The sequence below is a fragment of the Protomyctophum bolini genome, assembly GCF_963924005.1.
Source record: "Protomyctophum bolini genome assembly, chromosome: 1".
Taxonomy (NCBI): domain Eukaryota; kingdom Metazoa; phylum Chordata; class Actinopteri; order Myctophiformes; family Myctophidae; genus Protomyctophum; species Protomyctophum bolini.
The window spans coordinates 51,225,161-51,239,526 of NC_137862.1; the positions used below are offsets into that span (position 1 = coordinate 51,225,161).

A 14,366-nucleotide genomic window follows, 5' to 3' on the forward strand; every position below is an offset into this window, starting at 1 on the left:
CATTTCAAAGGCTTTCCGACAAGGCTTATACTGCCGGGCCCGCTGGCTAAGCCTGGCCAGCAGCACTGGACGTAGACAGGACGGCGTGTCGAATGACTGTTATGTACCGATAAGGCAGGAAGAGGGCATCGGATCTGCTTTTTACATCGTGGTCTTCCTTATAGCTACCAGTAGATCTCTACTAGTATCATTGTCAGCATACCTCTCCGCTTCATACTAAAAAACCCAGTGGGTAATGGGAGAACTTGTGTTGTATCTGGTCCACACCATACTGTTAAAACTAGGAGAACTCAATGAAGTTTGTGAGACACGGCAGACAGACGAGAGACGTTCCGATGTTGGTTTATTCAGCAAAAGTGCAGCATAGCATAGGCCCACACAGGAGCCAGCTGGCCACAGCTAGTGACCAGCCCAACTGACAAAATGGTCGTGTTCTGGTTAACCTTTTTTAAGCATTTTACATGGGTGTAGGCCGGGTGTCGACAGAAAGATGAATACACTTTAGAGACAAGTCCTTTGATCAACCAGTCTGTTTCTGCATGTCAACAAACTCCTTTGTCATACAAATATCCACAGGAATTCGTCTCCAGGAGTGTCAACAAGAGAAGAGGGTCTCAGGCCGACACACACGTATAGGTGCCAACAGCTGAACACACATTACTTATGAGATAACGCATAGAAGTATTGGTTCCAGATTCCACACTTGTACATTACAGCCATACTGTAGCTATTCCCTTAGCGGTCCTCAGCCTTCAGACACCCCTGTAGGATTAGCTTATTAGAATTGAATCTCACCGGTATTGTCCTCTTAGCTCATTGTTTCCCTCCCAGACAGATTCCCAATAAAGTCTAAATCAGTTTAGATGGGGGTTATCCCAATGGAGGGCCGTGCAGGTGCCAGCTGTATCCCGCCCTTGGAAGCGGAATGACGAAGAACGCAGGTTCATCATCATAATGTTTCGTCATCACATTCATACACATAACCTTATTTATTCATAGAAATGTGTATTTGATCAACGGCGTAATTGAATGAAGAGATCAACATCGCATCGTCGGCGGCAGCGTCCTGCCCCAGCAAATTAAATGGGTGGTGACGTGATGAGAGTTTGTGGGCGTGTGTGTGTGTGTGTGTGTGTGTGTGTGTGTGTGTGTGGGGGGGGGGGGGACACACCGCTGGGAGGTGTTGCTTCGCCCTTGTTGGTACGCAAGTGACTCAATGAATGTCGCTGTTTTCCACTCTGGGTTTTGGTACCTTACACCATCCGCAACAACAGTGTTTGGTGGCTGAGTGTCGTCCATGGTTCACAGGCTTGAGTCAGGGCACATGAAGGCTTATTACTGTATGTGATGGAGAGTGGAGACATATGTGCTGCCATTCTGACTTTCACAGACACACACACACACACACACACACACGCGCACACACGCACATTTGCTAGCACTGTTGTTGCTCTGTTTTTTGTATTGTATTGACGGCTTGTTTACGGTGGCCCTTAAAATGTCTTGTAAGCAGTAAGCACACTGTGCAAGAAACGAGAACGAACAATTGGGCAAAGTAAGTGCACATAAGTGCCACTGTGTTTTGTCATGTTAACCTGCCGCTGCTGCTGTTGGAAAAGAGCTTGCGTCACCCCCTGGTAAGCAAACAACATAATTCCCCTGCTTGTCAGTGCAATGCAGCAATGCAGTCCCATATGTCTCCTCCTGGATACACACAGGGGGGGCTCCTTACAGTGCAGTGTTGATTCTCAGACTCTTTATAGTGCAATTCTTCCCTGTAGCGCCATGTGTTTTAACCCATTCTGGGCGAGAACCCCTTTTGGTGTTTTAACTAAGCGTCATGTTATACTTTATAGCTATTTAAAAATAGCAGATCTACAAGCTCATAGCGCGCCACCGAGTGGCGCGCTATGAGCTTGTATAGGTCTGCTATTTTTGAAAAAAATCGTGAAAATGCGGCACAAATCTTTGAATATATATTTTCTTTCCGAAGACTTTGTTTTATTTTATTTTATTTGACGTCGGGCCTAAATAGGTTAAGCTTAAATGGCCCAATCTTTTTCTGATGGACCGCCAAACGATCTTCTGCTTATAGCGTTGAAGCCATGTGTGCATTTGTGACCCCTCGAGTAAAGGTCCTTGCAGACTGGTGTGTTGTTTGTTTGTTTTTTTCCGTTTTTCCGAAAAACTGCAGCAGTCCTTTTACTCCTTTTCGCCTCTGCGAGCGCCATGCTTTTTGCCCCCCCCCCGTCTGCATTGCCTTTGACTTTATAGGAAAATGTCAACAAATCAAAAAAGTTAATCGGGAAGCACTTATACCCCCTGGCTGAGTATGTTATTTTTAACGGGTCTGCGATTTATTTGTGGAAGAGCCGCGACCGGGAGGTTATTGTTATGCAACGCCGTGGTGCTGTCATGCGGCCCCATGAGTCACCCCGCTATATGCCCACACAGTGGCTCCAGAGTTCCAGCTCTGTGACTTCTCCATGGCCCCCCGTGTGTGTACCAGGGGGGCAGTCAGACGGATATTTTGTGAAGCCACTAAGGAAATGAAAGTTCATATAATGGCCTGTTGTGGCGCTCTCATTGGGCTCAAAAAAACCCATAGCCCCATAGAAGTCCATGTATTTGGGCCCAACTTCACCTAGACTGTATTACCTTAATAAACAGGTCATGAATACTTTTTGCTTCCAGTCACTAGTTTAAAGTCTCATTTCTAATGTCATAATATTCTTTTTGGAAAATTATGGTCCCATTTATTAGAAAAATGACCATAAAGTCGCGCATGTTCTGAGGGGCGTGGCTACCGTTACAGTCTATGAACGGGATCCCCCACCCACTCGAGTCAAAATAAAAACCAACGAAGAAGAAGGGGGAAGTCCCGCCTCGTTGTCTGGGCCAGCCAATGGCCAGCTGGGCCAAAACGGATCTAGAAAGATGGCGACTTCCATTGCAAGGACTGACAGGCTTCATTTTACGTTCACGTTAGACCCGCGGAACCCTTTGTCCATATTTTTTACAGTCTATGGTGTGTACACAATCCTGCTTCATCGCTCACACTCAGCTCATCCACAACAGAAGGGGTGAATAGAACTGGATTTCTGAGGACTGACAGATACATAGAGACTCTATTAGCCCATTTAGACCTGAAATTTAAAAAAAAAATCAGTTTTCTGAAATACCCTATGTTTCTTTATCAGTGGTGCTCAATATTTCATGTTGAGGTTCCCAGAAACTACATACTATGTACTTACTATTACTATGTCATTGGCCACTGACCGCCATCTGAAAATATATGTTGTTCCAGGGACCTCCCCATGAAGCAAAGATTTGAGTTAAAAAGCTTCGCTCTGAAAGAATATAATATATTCAACGATTTGCGCCACAATTTCTCAAGCTTTCTCGAGCTTAATGTAGATCTACTAATTTTTCAATGGCTACATAATTATTCAAACACCAAAAGGGGTTCCCGTCCAGAATGGGTTAGGACATGGACCACACAATAAAAATTATCATTTATTGCACCTCATTTCTGTTGCTATAGTAGAGACCGTATGGTGGAGGAGTTAGAAACGGACCCTGCTTCGCCTTCGAGCACCAACTGGTACATGCGTTTTGCCAGCAGCACATGGCAATCAGTAATACACACAATGCCATTTTAAAGCTAAAAAAAAAACTGCTAAACAAGAATCTAAATGAATTATTACGCATACAATCTTAGCAAATTTCCTTTAGCCTTCTTTTTCTCATACATTACAACAAACAAGGCTGCATCTTTCTGCAGTTTACATCCTGCAGATTCTTATTTATCCCATTCTGAACGGGAACCCATTTTGGTGTCGGCGTCATGTTATGCTTTAGCTTTTGAAAAATAGCAGATCTACAAGCTCGTAGCGCGCCACTCGGTGGCGCGCTACGAGCTTGTAGATCTGCTATTTTTGAAAAATCAAACTGACATTTTTAGAATCTGATCTCAGGTCAGAATGGGTTAATCAGACCAGTGTGTGTCCAGTGGAAACCTCGTATGAATCTGATCTCGGGTCAGAATGGGTTATATATATTATTATTTCCCCCTATCCCATCAAGAGAGTGTGGCTCTCCGCTGTTTATTTCTCTAACCGTGCGGGTAATACGATTAGGTTGCACCGCTGTGATTGGTGGACACATCAAAAAACCTAACGGAGGCTATTTCTGTTTGTTCAGAGCCTGCTATATCATTTAGCCCCCCGGAAGAGCACCGGGGGCCTCCCAGGGCCGGGGGATTGTGACTCTCTGATGTGTCCCCCAGGCTAACATGCTCTCTGTGAAGTCTCCTGGTCTTCAGTCGCTCTCTGCTGACACCCTGGATGGATTTATTTCATACCGGTCTTCCCCCATCTCTCTCTCTCTCTCTCTCTCTCTGACCGTCACTGTCTATCTGTCTCTGTCTCTCTCTGTGCATAAATGTGTCTGTACCATTGGGCTTTCTCTCGCTCTCTCGCTCTCTCGTTCTCTTGCTCTTGCTCTCTCTCTCTCTCTCTCTCTCTCTCTCTCTCTCTCTCTCTCTCTCTCTCTCTCACTGATTCTATCTGTATTGTGTGCTTACTTGTTTTATGTCTTATGTTTTTTTTCTTTTTGGCTGGACCTAAACAGTGGGACACAAATATGTGTGTCTGTCAGTCTCGGTCTGGTGCAACATGCGACCTGTGTTAATAAGATACCCAATCTGTTACCCAATTTGTTAACTTGGATGCTAATACCAATAGCAACAATGCTAGTGAGTTAAGGCGAGTTCCATTTGTTGCTCCAATATTCCATTGTTACGCCGATATTCCAATCGCGATCAAAATCAGAAATGACCTCCGAATATCGCTGATCTGATCAAGCTGTGGCTTAATACAGAAGACAATGGAGTTGGTCGCGCAGATTCCAACACTGGGAAATACAGCGAGGCATTCTTATATCGATATTAAATGCCTTAAGACGAGTGTACTCGTCCTCTGCACCTCGCGTATTTAGTTAATAGGACGAGTATACTCGGCTGAAACTCAAAGCATCAAATGTGTTCATCACAGTACACATTTAGGACGATTTACGTTGGTAGACACTTAATATCAACACCACTTACTGATGTTGTAAGCTATGCCAAAGTTATGTTTTTCGAGATTGTTTCATTAATTGTCCAGCCTGGGACATGGCTAAGTGGTCCAGGCAACCCAGTCTGGCAGTGTGCCGTGGGTTCGACTCCCGATCCCGACGGCCTTTACTGCGGTCTTCCCCCCCCCCCCCCCATCTCTCTCCCCATGTCCTTGTCAGCCTACTCTCTGTCCCTCCATAAAATATATAAAATAAAGGTGAAAGCCACAAAAAAAACCATTAAAAAAAAAAAAAAGTCCAGCCATACAGTAGACTAGTTTCCGACCTAGTCTTAATCCCATCCTGAGTTATTTGCTGCATCCCTCTGCCCTCCATCTGGAGTCATTCGGGCCACAGGTCTAAAAATGGCCTATACCATGGCCTACGCTCATGTGATTTAAGTCACATTTGCTCTGATTTCCACAGCTGATAATGTGTTCCATAATATCTCAGGCACCGCTGACTGGTAAAATGGGGCTTATGGGGAGTCATTTGCTGGTCACTCAGTCCGATCGCATCTTATTGTGGCTTATAACGGAGGTGCCGTTATCCTGTCCTCGCGGATGAGCCGAAGTTAGTTGCGTGTGTGCGTGTGCGTGTGTGTGTGTGTGTGTGGCCTGTGGGCAGACGAAGTGACCCTGGTCGGAAAGGCAGATTGTTTCAGATTCCTGGGCATCTGAAGGTTTCAGGTATACTTTTAGTTCAGACGGACACAGACAAGAGACTGAGAGACAATGACGGATCATAGACAAAACACGTGGGCAGACGCACGCGTCCCTGGAAGCGCGAGGCAGCGGGTGGCATGTGTCCACTGAGCATACGTAGTAGGAGATAAGTTAATCACGAGCAGCGTCTGTCTGCAGAGCTTCCACAGTGGGGACTGCCTTTGTGCGTGTGTGTGTGTGTGTGTGTGTGTGTGTGTGTGTACTGTATGAGTACACACACACACACACACACACACACACACACACACACAAACACAGTATATGCACAAGCTGCCACGGTTGTCCTGTGCTCTACGATAACCCATTTAGGCCTGGGGGGAAAAAAAGTCTTCTAAATCCTGACAGTTTTCTGAAATACAGGCCTAATATTATCACTCAATATTTCATGTCAAGGACCCCAAAAATGATCTGTAATTGGCCTCCGACCCCCCATCTGGAAATATGTCGTTCCAGGGACCCCTCCAGAAGCAAAGATTTGAGTTAACTTAAAAATGTTTCGTTCTGAGAAAATATATTCCAAATTTGAGGCACATTTTCACGATTTAAAAAAAAATAGCAGACCCCTACAAACAAGCTCGTACAGACCTATGAGCTTGTAGATCTGCTATTTTTCAATAGCTTAAATCATAACGTATTGTTTGAAACACCAAAAGGGGGTGTTCCCCCCCGCCCGAAATGGGATAAGCTCAGAAAAGACACCACGCTGACCCTCCCCGAGTGTGCAACAGCTGCCCCCAATACTACCGCTAATCCGCCAAACATGACCGACTGCTGTTTTTTTTTTTTACGTTGCCTGGCCAAACAACTGTATCAACATCGAGAGAGAGAGAGAGAGAGAGAGAGAGAGAGGTACAAACAATACATTTTCAAAAACCCATTTTTCCTTTATTTTTCATTTTTTTATTTTTTATTTTTTTTAATACTGTTTTTATTAGGCATTTTTGTACGACAATTTCAGATTAGACAATGATAAGTAATTCAGTTAAATAAAAATTAAAAAAATAACAGGCAATGTAAATGTTCCACATACAGTATAATAAAAAAGACATAAGTGTGATAAACATGAAAAAACAAAAAACAGTTAAACAATGACAAGTGTGAACAGACAAACAAAACAGACAACAGGACAGACACTCTTGCTCTCAAACTTCCAACATATTGTGAATTAAGTAAGTTAGACATTCTTTTTTAAATAATAAAAAATAAAATAAAGAAAAAACACTCAGTTCCTTTTAACTTACAATAGTACAAAACTAAAAACCAACTCCTCCTCAAACACAGAACAGAGAACATCATTATAACACCACTGAGAAATGAACTCATGTTCATGAGTGAGTAAAACCTGAAATCCACTCGAATTCTGGCTTTCACCAATGCTTTAAACATCGGAGAGAGAGAGAGAGACAGAGAGACACACAGGCACAGAAAATAACATTGTCAAAGATGAGATAAAACATCTATAGTTCCCTTTTTTTATTCATTCATCCAGGATTGATGCAAAAGGTTGAAACCAGGTAAAGAGTCAAGAGCCACGCCAACACGTTTCCGGCATTCGCCGCATGATTGTGGCACTCTGTGGTTTTGCTCTCTCGCCCTCGTTTATCTCAGAATGGGCCCATCAACGGGGCGATAATGTGCCGCGCGCGCCGAGAAGCATAATGTGAATTATTGATCAGAAGTAATTGGGCTAATCCCTGTCTGTCCTCAGTCGGCCTTGGCATGCATGATGAGAGAGAGGGGCTGCTGCTGCTGCCCCGCCTGCCTGGCTCCTGTGCTGCTCTACCGGCTGCATTGACTCTCACTCAGAGGCATTAACCCGTTCTGACCTGAGATCAGATTCTAAAAATGTCTTCTACAACCCGACAGTTTTTTCATTCTGACCTGAGATCAGATTCTAAAAAAAAATTTCTTCTACAACCTGACAGTTTTTTCATTCTGACCTGAGATCAGATTCTAAAAAAATGTCTTCTATGTCAGTCGCTCTTCGATTTTTCAAAAATAGCAGACCTACAAGCTCGACATATGAGCTTGTAGATCTGCTATTTTTCAATAGCTAAAGCACGACATGATGCTAACACCAAAATGGGTTCCCGCCCAAAATGGGTTAACCCATTTTGGACTGATAGAAAAAATTGAAAAAATAGTTTTCTGAAAAACCCATGTTTCTATGTCAGTGGTGCTCAACCCTTTTCATGTCAAGGACCCCCAGAATTATCTCTATTGGGCCACGGACCCCCCCCCATCTCAAAATATGTTGTTCCAGGGACCTCCCCCCAGAAGCAAACATTTTAGTTAAAAAATGTCCACTCTGAAATATATCATATTCAAAGATTTGCACCACATTTTCAAAAATAGCAGACCCTATACAAGTTTGTTTGCTTGTAGATCTGCTATTTTTGTCAATAGCTAAAGCATATACGTATAACGCTTTAAACACTAAAAGGGGGTTTCCGCCCAGAATGGGTTAAAGGGTAATTGGCTGTGTTTGTACTTCTTGCGAATCAATCTGGCTCTCTCTCTCTCTCAGATCCCAGCTGCCTCCAACCTGTTAAAAAATCGGAATGCAATGACAGGGAATGGATGAGCAACCTTGTCCACAGACATCTCCCTGTTTCCGCTCTGTCTCGCTAGCTAGCCTTCTTGGAGGAATGGGAGAGAGGGGGGGGGGGGGAGACAGACAGACAGACAGATAAACAGGAAGTCAGTCACACAAATGAAAGGACAGTGTGTGTGAGTGTTTGCGCTATCATGACGTGTGGCCAGCAAACTCGGTCCATTGTGTATACCGATACGCGTCAAGACTGAGTCCGTTTTTCCCCCCTTTGTGGAGAGAGGCGGAAGACCTGCCGTATCACAGTCACTTTGTTTGCAAAGATTCCGACCGCATCCTGCCGGTGCTTGCGGAGGGCTGTCCGTTTCCATCTGTGTCACCTCTTGACCTCGCTTCTGTGTGCTCCATCAATCTCTGTCCCCTGTGCCAGCCTGGTACACTAGTGTCTGTCTGTCTGTCTGTCTGTCTATTTCCAAACTGTGTATCGGCGTATACATTCACTTTCAAACTAATTCTCATGTCCGCCAGCTATGAGTCCAATTGGAAGTACGCAAAGTATATATTGGCAATATCTCATAGAAACCGTCACGCAAAAGTGGGTCGGGAGGTATTCCCGCAGGCTCGCAGTCTGGTTATCTATAGAACACTGTATTGTGACTCCAAGGAGAAGGGATATGTCTTGAATTGATATCTTGACAAATTGGAGGTTTCCGACAGTTGCCCTTGACATATCACTCCCGTTTCCAGTCCCTATAGCGTCCTCTTATATACGTCTGTGTGTGCGGAAATGTGCATATACGGACGGTATACACGCGTTCCCTGTGGGCTGGCATCAGCAAACCGAATCCAGCAGAAAATATCCACAAATAAACTGCAGGACAGACTGACTGTTGACTTCTGTTGGTTGGGGCAATGGCCGTGTGGAGCACAAACAGCAGCGGTCAATGCAGTGTTTTAAGTAACCACTTGAGGTGGAGATTAACAAGTTAACACGGTTAACAACTCAATTGTAATATAATGGGTTTATGTTTTATTATAGGCTTTGTTTTTAGGAGAATCATCAGAACCTGTTTATAATCCAGTATGTTCAGTGTTCACATACCGTATGAATTATTTAACTTTGCTGAGAATGTTTTAATTCAAACTGTCTGTCAGCCATAAGACAAAACCATAATCACACCCTTATGTTTGTTTATCATTTGGAAGCGCGTTATTAGCGGCCGTCTGGTTTGACCGTCACAATGATTGGACTGTCAATGATTATGACACAGTTGTCACGAGAATTAGACTGCAATTCTCTCACTCAGTCACCAGCGAATGACTTTTCGTCGTTTCACGGTGATAAACACCGTGAAATAAAAGAAACGTGCAAGAATAAAACAAACGGGTGCAACCTTTAATGTCGCCTATATTGACAACAGCCTGCACACAACGTTTGGCACTTATCAGCGGTTCAGTGGTTTCTGAGCTCCGCCTTCCTGACCTTCTGGCCTGGCTGGTGGAGATAATGACGTTATTTATCCAAGCCAAAAGTGAAAATAAAAAATGAAACTCATTAAAGGAGAATTCCATGCTAGAAAACTTTCTTACCTTTCTTTGTACCGGTAGTTGTTACATCCCCAAGGTGTTTTTTTGTGCAAAGACTCCTTATTGGCTATTTCCCCTACCATAAGCCCTCAATGATTTGCATTGAATTGAATGGGAATTGAATGGGGCTATGGGGTGCTAATTTGCTTATTTCCATCGAAATAAGTAGTAAAGTGTGCTGCTTGGGATATTATTTACATTATGAAGAGAGGATATATACAAAAAAAATTAAGAAATGGACTGATGACATGACACTGCATGACAGAGAATGACACACAGAAAAGGCCGTCGGGATCCGGAGTCGAGCATCGCAGCCTAAGCGCCAGTTGAATGGAACGATGACTCGCAAACTTGTGCCAAGACCTACTATTATCATTATCGTCGTCTGCCTGTGCGAGGATTGATTTGTGACGTCTGAGCCTATGGCAGGTACAGTATTTTTCCCCCGGGGGTAGTTCATTTCTGGTGGCCTACAGCGGCGAGTATAAGACAGGACAGGGATGGTTTACGAGCCCCGGTTCTGCACGGTATACAGGCGGTACATTCATGCCATATTTAACCGGCAACAATTAAAGCCGTCGCTGACCTTTCCGTTGTGACTGGCAGTCATTCAAAGGCTCCACAGAGAAGCCGGACAAATTGTGACATTGAGGGGACAAAGCAGGGCGGGGATATATGGCCAGTGTTCGAGAGGACATGATTCAAATGCTACCTTGCACGTATACACACATTTTTACCCCTGAGGCCCTCACATGTGTGTATTGTAAAATATTCCCACCACCTATATACAGCACGCAACTGGAGTGTTCATGAGAGTGTTCAATATACACTTATTATACAAACAGGTCGTTTCGAGGAAGCAATATGATTGGTTGAAACGGCTTCTAGCCATGGATCAAACCTGCACCATTCACCACCTAATCAAAACAAAGCATTCAGCTGCTCTGTTCTCCCAGAGCGCTATAGCAAACTTGGTGGCTAGCCTAGCTAGTTTCTTGGGACATTTGTGGTCGTATAGTGACTACATCTGTCATTATTATTCTCTTTTTTTTCAGCGATTTTCTTAGTTTTAAGTTTAACTGTTATATTACACTCGAGGGTGCAATATTACACTCGAGGGTGTGTGGGTTTAACGTGATTATTGCCACTTCAGTGATGCTTGCGGAACTCTACTTGGTCTCGTTCCTTGACCGCATCACTGTCGTGGCAATAATCACGTTAAACCACACCCTCTCGTGTAATATTGCTTAATTGTTTCGCTGTAGATAGATGTTTTATTGCTCATTCAGTCTCCGCACGCACGCACACACGCGCAGAGTGTCCGGTAGAACAGCCGGATGGAAACCACATGGTTCCAGTTCGATCCCGGGCTCCCCCAGAGTCAATGTCAAAGTCCTTGAGCAAGACGCTGAACCCCTAAATGCTCCCGGTGTGCAGGTCGCGGTACCTTACGTGGTTTCCTCTGTCATCGGTGTATATTATCGGTGCTATATACATGCACCAATTTAGCATTTGTGACTCTTTTTGATACAGAGACAGTCATGGCGGGCAGGCGGCATGTTCAGGAGAGGAGAAAAACTGAATTTTTTTTAATTTGTTTTATCCAAAATGAGTTAATACTAATGGCACAGGCAGACCTATAGCTTAGAATCCACATAGAAGTGAACCTTTCAAGCCTGTTTTCTCAACTCGCTGTTTTCTGCATTACTCTATATATCTCCCAAACCGGTGGGTCAAACGGAACAACCAATTTGAAGCCGTTTCCCTGCTTTCACAATGTGTGTGTGTGTGTGTGTGTGTGTGTGTGTGTGTGTGCGCGTGTGTGTACAATGCAATAGAAGAGGAGGTTAAAGGCACACTTGAGTGCTGCTGGTAAAGTGCCTCTCCATTCACTGCTGCTGGTGATCCATTGAAAACGCAACACTTTAGTGTGAATTGTCCTTTCTAATTTAAAAAATCTCCCCCTATATAGAGAAACTTTGGCAGCTTCTAACGGTACCAGTATGCGTTACCTATGGCAACGGCGTGCCTGTGGTGCACGCACGCTTGCACGCACGCACACGTACACACTAGTCCGTCTACATTTCAGCAGCACATGAATTTATGAACCTGTCCTTCGAATATCTCAAGAAGCATTCCTCCATTCTACCGGCTGTATAATGGCGGAGGATCTAAGGACGCGCATAGTATCAATAGTGGTTCTCCAGAACCATCCAGCTCAGAATGGGGCAGATGTATCTCTCAGACAGCTAATCATATCAGATTGACTTCACACTTGGCGGCCGTATTGCAAAGGCTTGGTGTTCCGTCCACCAAGCCCCAGCAGCTATGTCGCTATATGTATGCGTGCAATACGCACTGAGTAGGGCATGTACAATTCATTTTAGTTACTCTTATGATTTAGCTAAAGGGGAGAGTCTTTACGAGAAGTTAAAGTCAAGCACTTGTGGTTGTTTGTTTAAACGCCACAGTAGTTATGGCTCCAGGTGCCACATTTTTTATGTAGTAATGTTCAGCAACTATATACAGACCAAAGAAAATAAATATTTTCACAGAAAGAAATGTGAATCGTGTGATAGTCGAAGATTCACATTTGAGCGAGAATCGTGCAGCACTACCTTGTATACTCAGAATACATTGAAGGTCTTTTAACCCATTTTGGGGCGGGAACATTATGTTATAATTTAGCTATTGGGAAAAAATGAGTGAACGTTTTTAACTCAAATCTTTGCTTCTGAGACGTTCCTGGAACAACATATTTTCAGATGGGGGTCGTTTTGGCCACTGGCCAATTACATATATATCATGTTTGGGGTCATTGACATGAAATATTGAGCACCACTGATACAGAAACATGAGGTTTTTCAGAAAATCTTCACCATTTAGAAGACTTTTTGACGTCAGGCCTAAATGGGTTAAGCTTCACATTCTTCTGCAGTGCACTGATGGTCCGCTCTGGCGAGAAGAAGCTCATTGATTTAGACGAGATGAACACGATGCAAACACTGTGTGATTCAGGCAGATCTGGCTGCTGTCTGCAATTCTCAGGCCAAAAAATTCACTCACTGTAATCTTGAGAAAAGTGGATAGACGGGTCGGAGACATGATAGACATCACATGGAAATAGCATATTATAAAACCTACAATCGTGTGTGTGTGTGTGTGTGTGTGTGTGTGTGTGTGTGTGTGTGTGTGTGTGTGTGCATGAGAGTGCGAGTGAGCCCAGCATGCAGTACATAATGTATACTGTATATATTCAGTATATACAGATATATTTCTATACTGTATATATCGTTGCTGTCTAGCAGAAACCTTGTATCTCCACGTTTCAAATGTGTATGCCTTTTCATAAATGGATGGCCTAGTAGTGAAAATAGCTCATCTACAAGCTCAAAACACCTCACTAAGGGGGGGGGGGGGGGTGACCAGTATTTTCACTGTTTTAAAATGTTCAGTATTATAATAGCCTCGGAAACACAGACGTTTTTTTATTTCCAGGGAGAAAAAAAACACAATGCCTGCGGGAACCGAGTCCACTTCAATTCGGCATACAGTAGCGCAAACGTCGATCACTGATTGCTGATCGTCTGCACCTTTGTTAAATTGACACACACATGCACATCCGTACACACACACACACACACACACACACACACTCCTCTCTCCCTCTCTGTCACTCTAGTTAATTAGTCTCATGTCGCACAGCTGCGTCTAGAGTCTGCCTATGGCCATAGAAAGCATAGGAGGACCCCCACAGGCTAGTATTATGATGACTCAAAGATTAAAATAATTTGCACACCATCGCCCCCACCATCTCAGGCCATCGTGGTATACTGCAGCTGCTTCAGAAGCCAGACAGAAATGACATGGACTGGTGGTTATATCAAAGTGGTGATTTAGGCTGAATCCATTAGAAGATTCGTTTTTCGGGGCGTAAACAATATGATATTAAATATTAAATATACAGTTTTAAAATGCATGTTGTAGTTCCTTTAACACGTTGTAAAATGGTACAATAGTACTAAAAAGGATAACACATAAAGCCCTGAGGGCTTGTTTCCACTGTGGCCCTGTGTATTCAGTTCATCAAGACGTATATAAAAGACATGCAATACTATACAAGAAATCATAAATACTAGGAGCATAATGATAACAATAAGTATATTTTCATAAAAAAGGATAATTTCATTTGGCAAGCTAGAAGACTTCTAGTCTAGTTGCAGACGGGCGGTCTTTTATGGCGGTTTTGAAGGACGGTAGGGAGTCACACTCTTTCATGTCACTTGAAAAGGTTGGTGACCTGGCGGTTTAGCCCATTTTGGGGCGGGAACCCCTTTAGCTATTGAAAAATAGCAGATATACAAGCTCATAGCGTGCCAGCGAGTGGC

At 43.8% G+C, this 14,366-nt stretch overlaps 1 protein-coding gene across 1 annotated transcript in view; it reads left to right on the forward strand.

Annotated features, from left to right (window-relative positions):
- LOC308312882 (protein kinase C-binding protein NELL1-like) overlaps positions 1–14,366 on the forward strand; it is a gene marked incomplete at both ends in the record, with an annotated part of 297,622 nt that overhangs the window by 124,300 nt on the left and 158,956 nt on the right. The gene's annotated exons all lie outside the window — the stretch shown is intronic.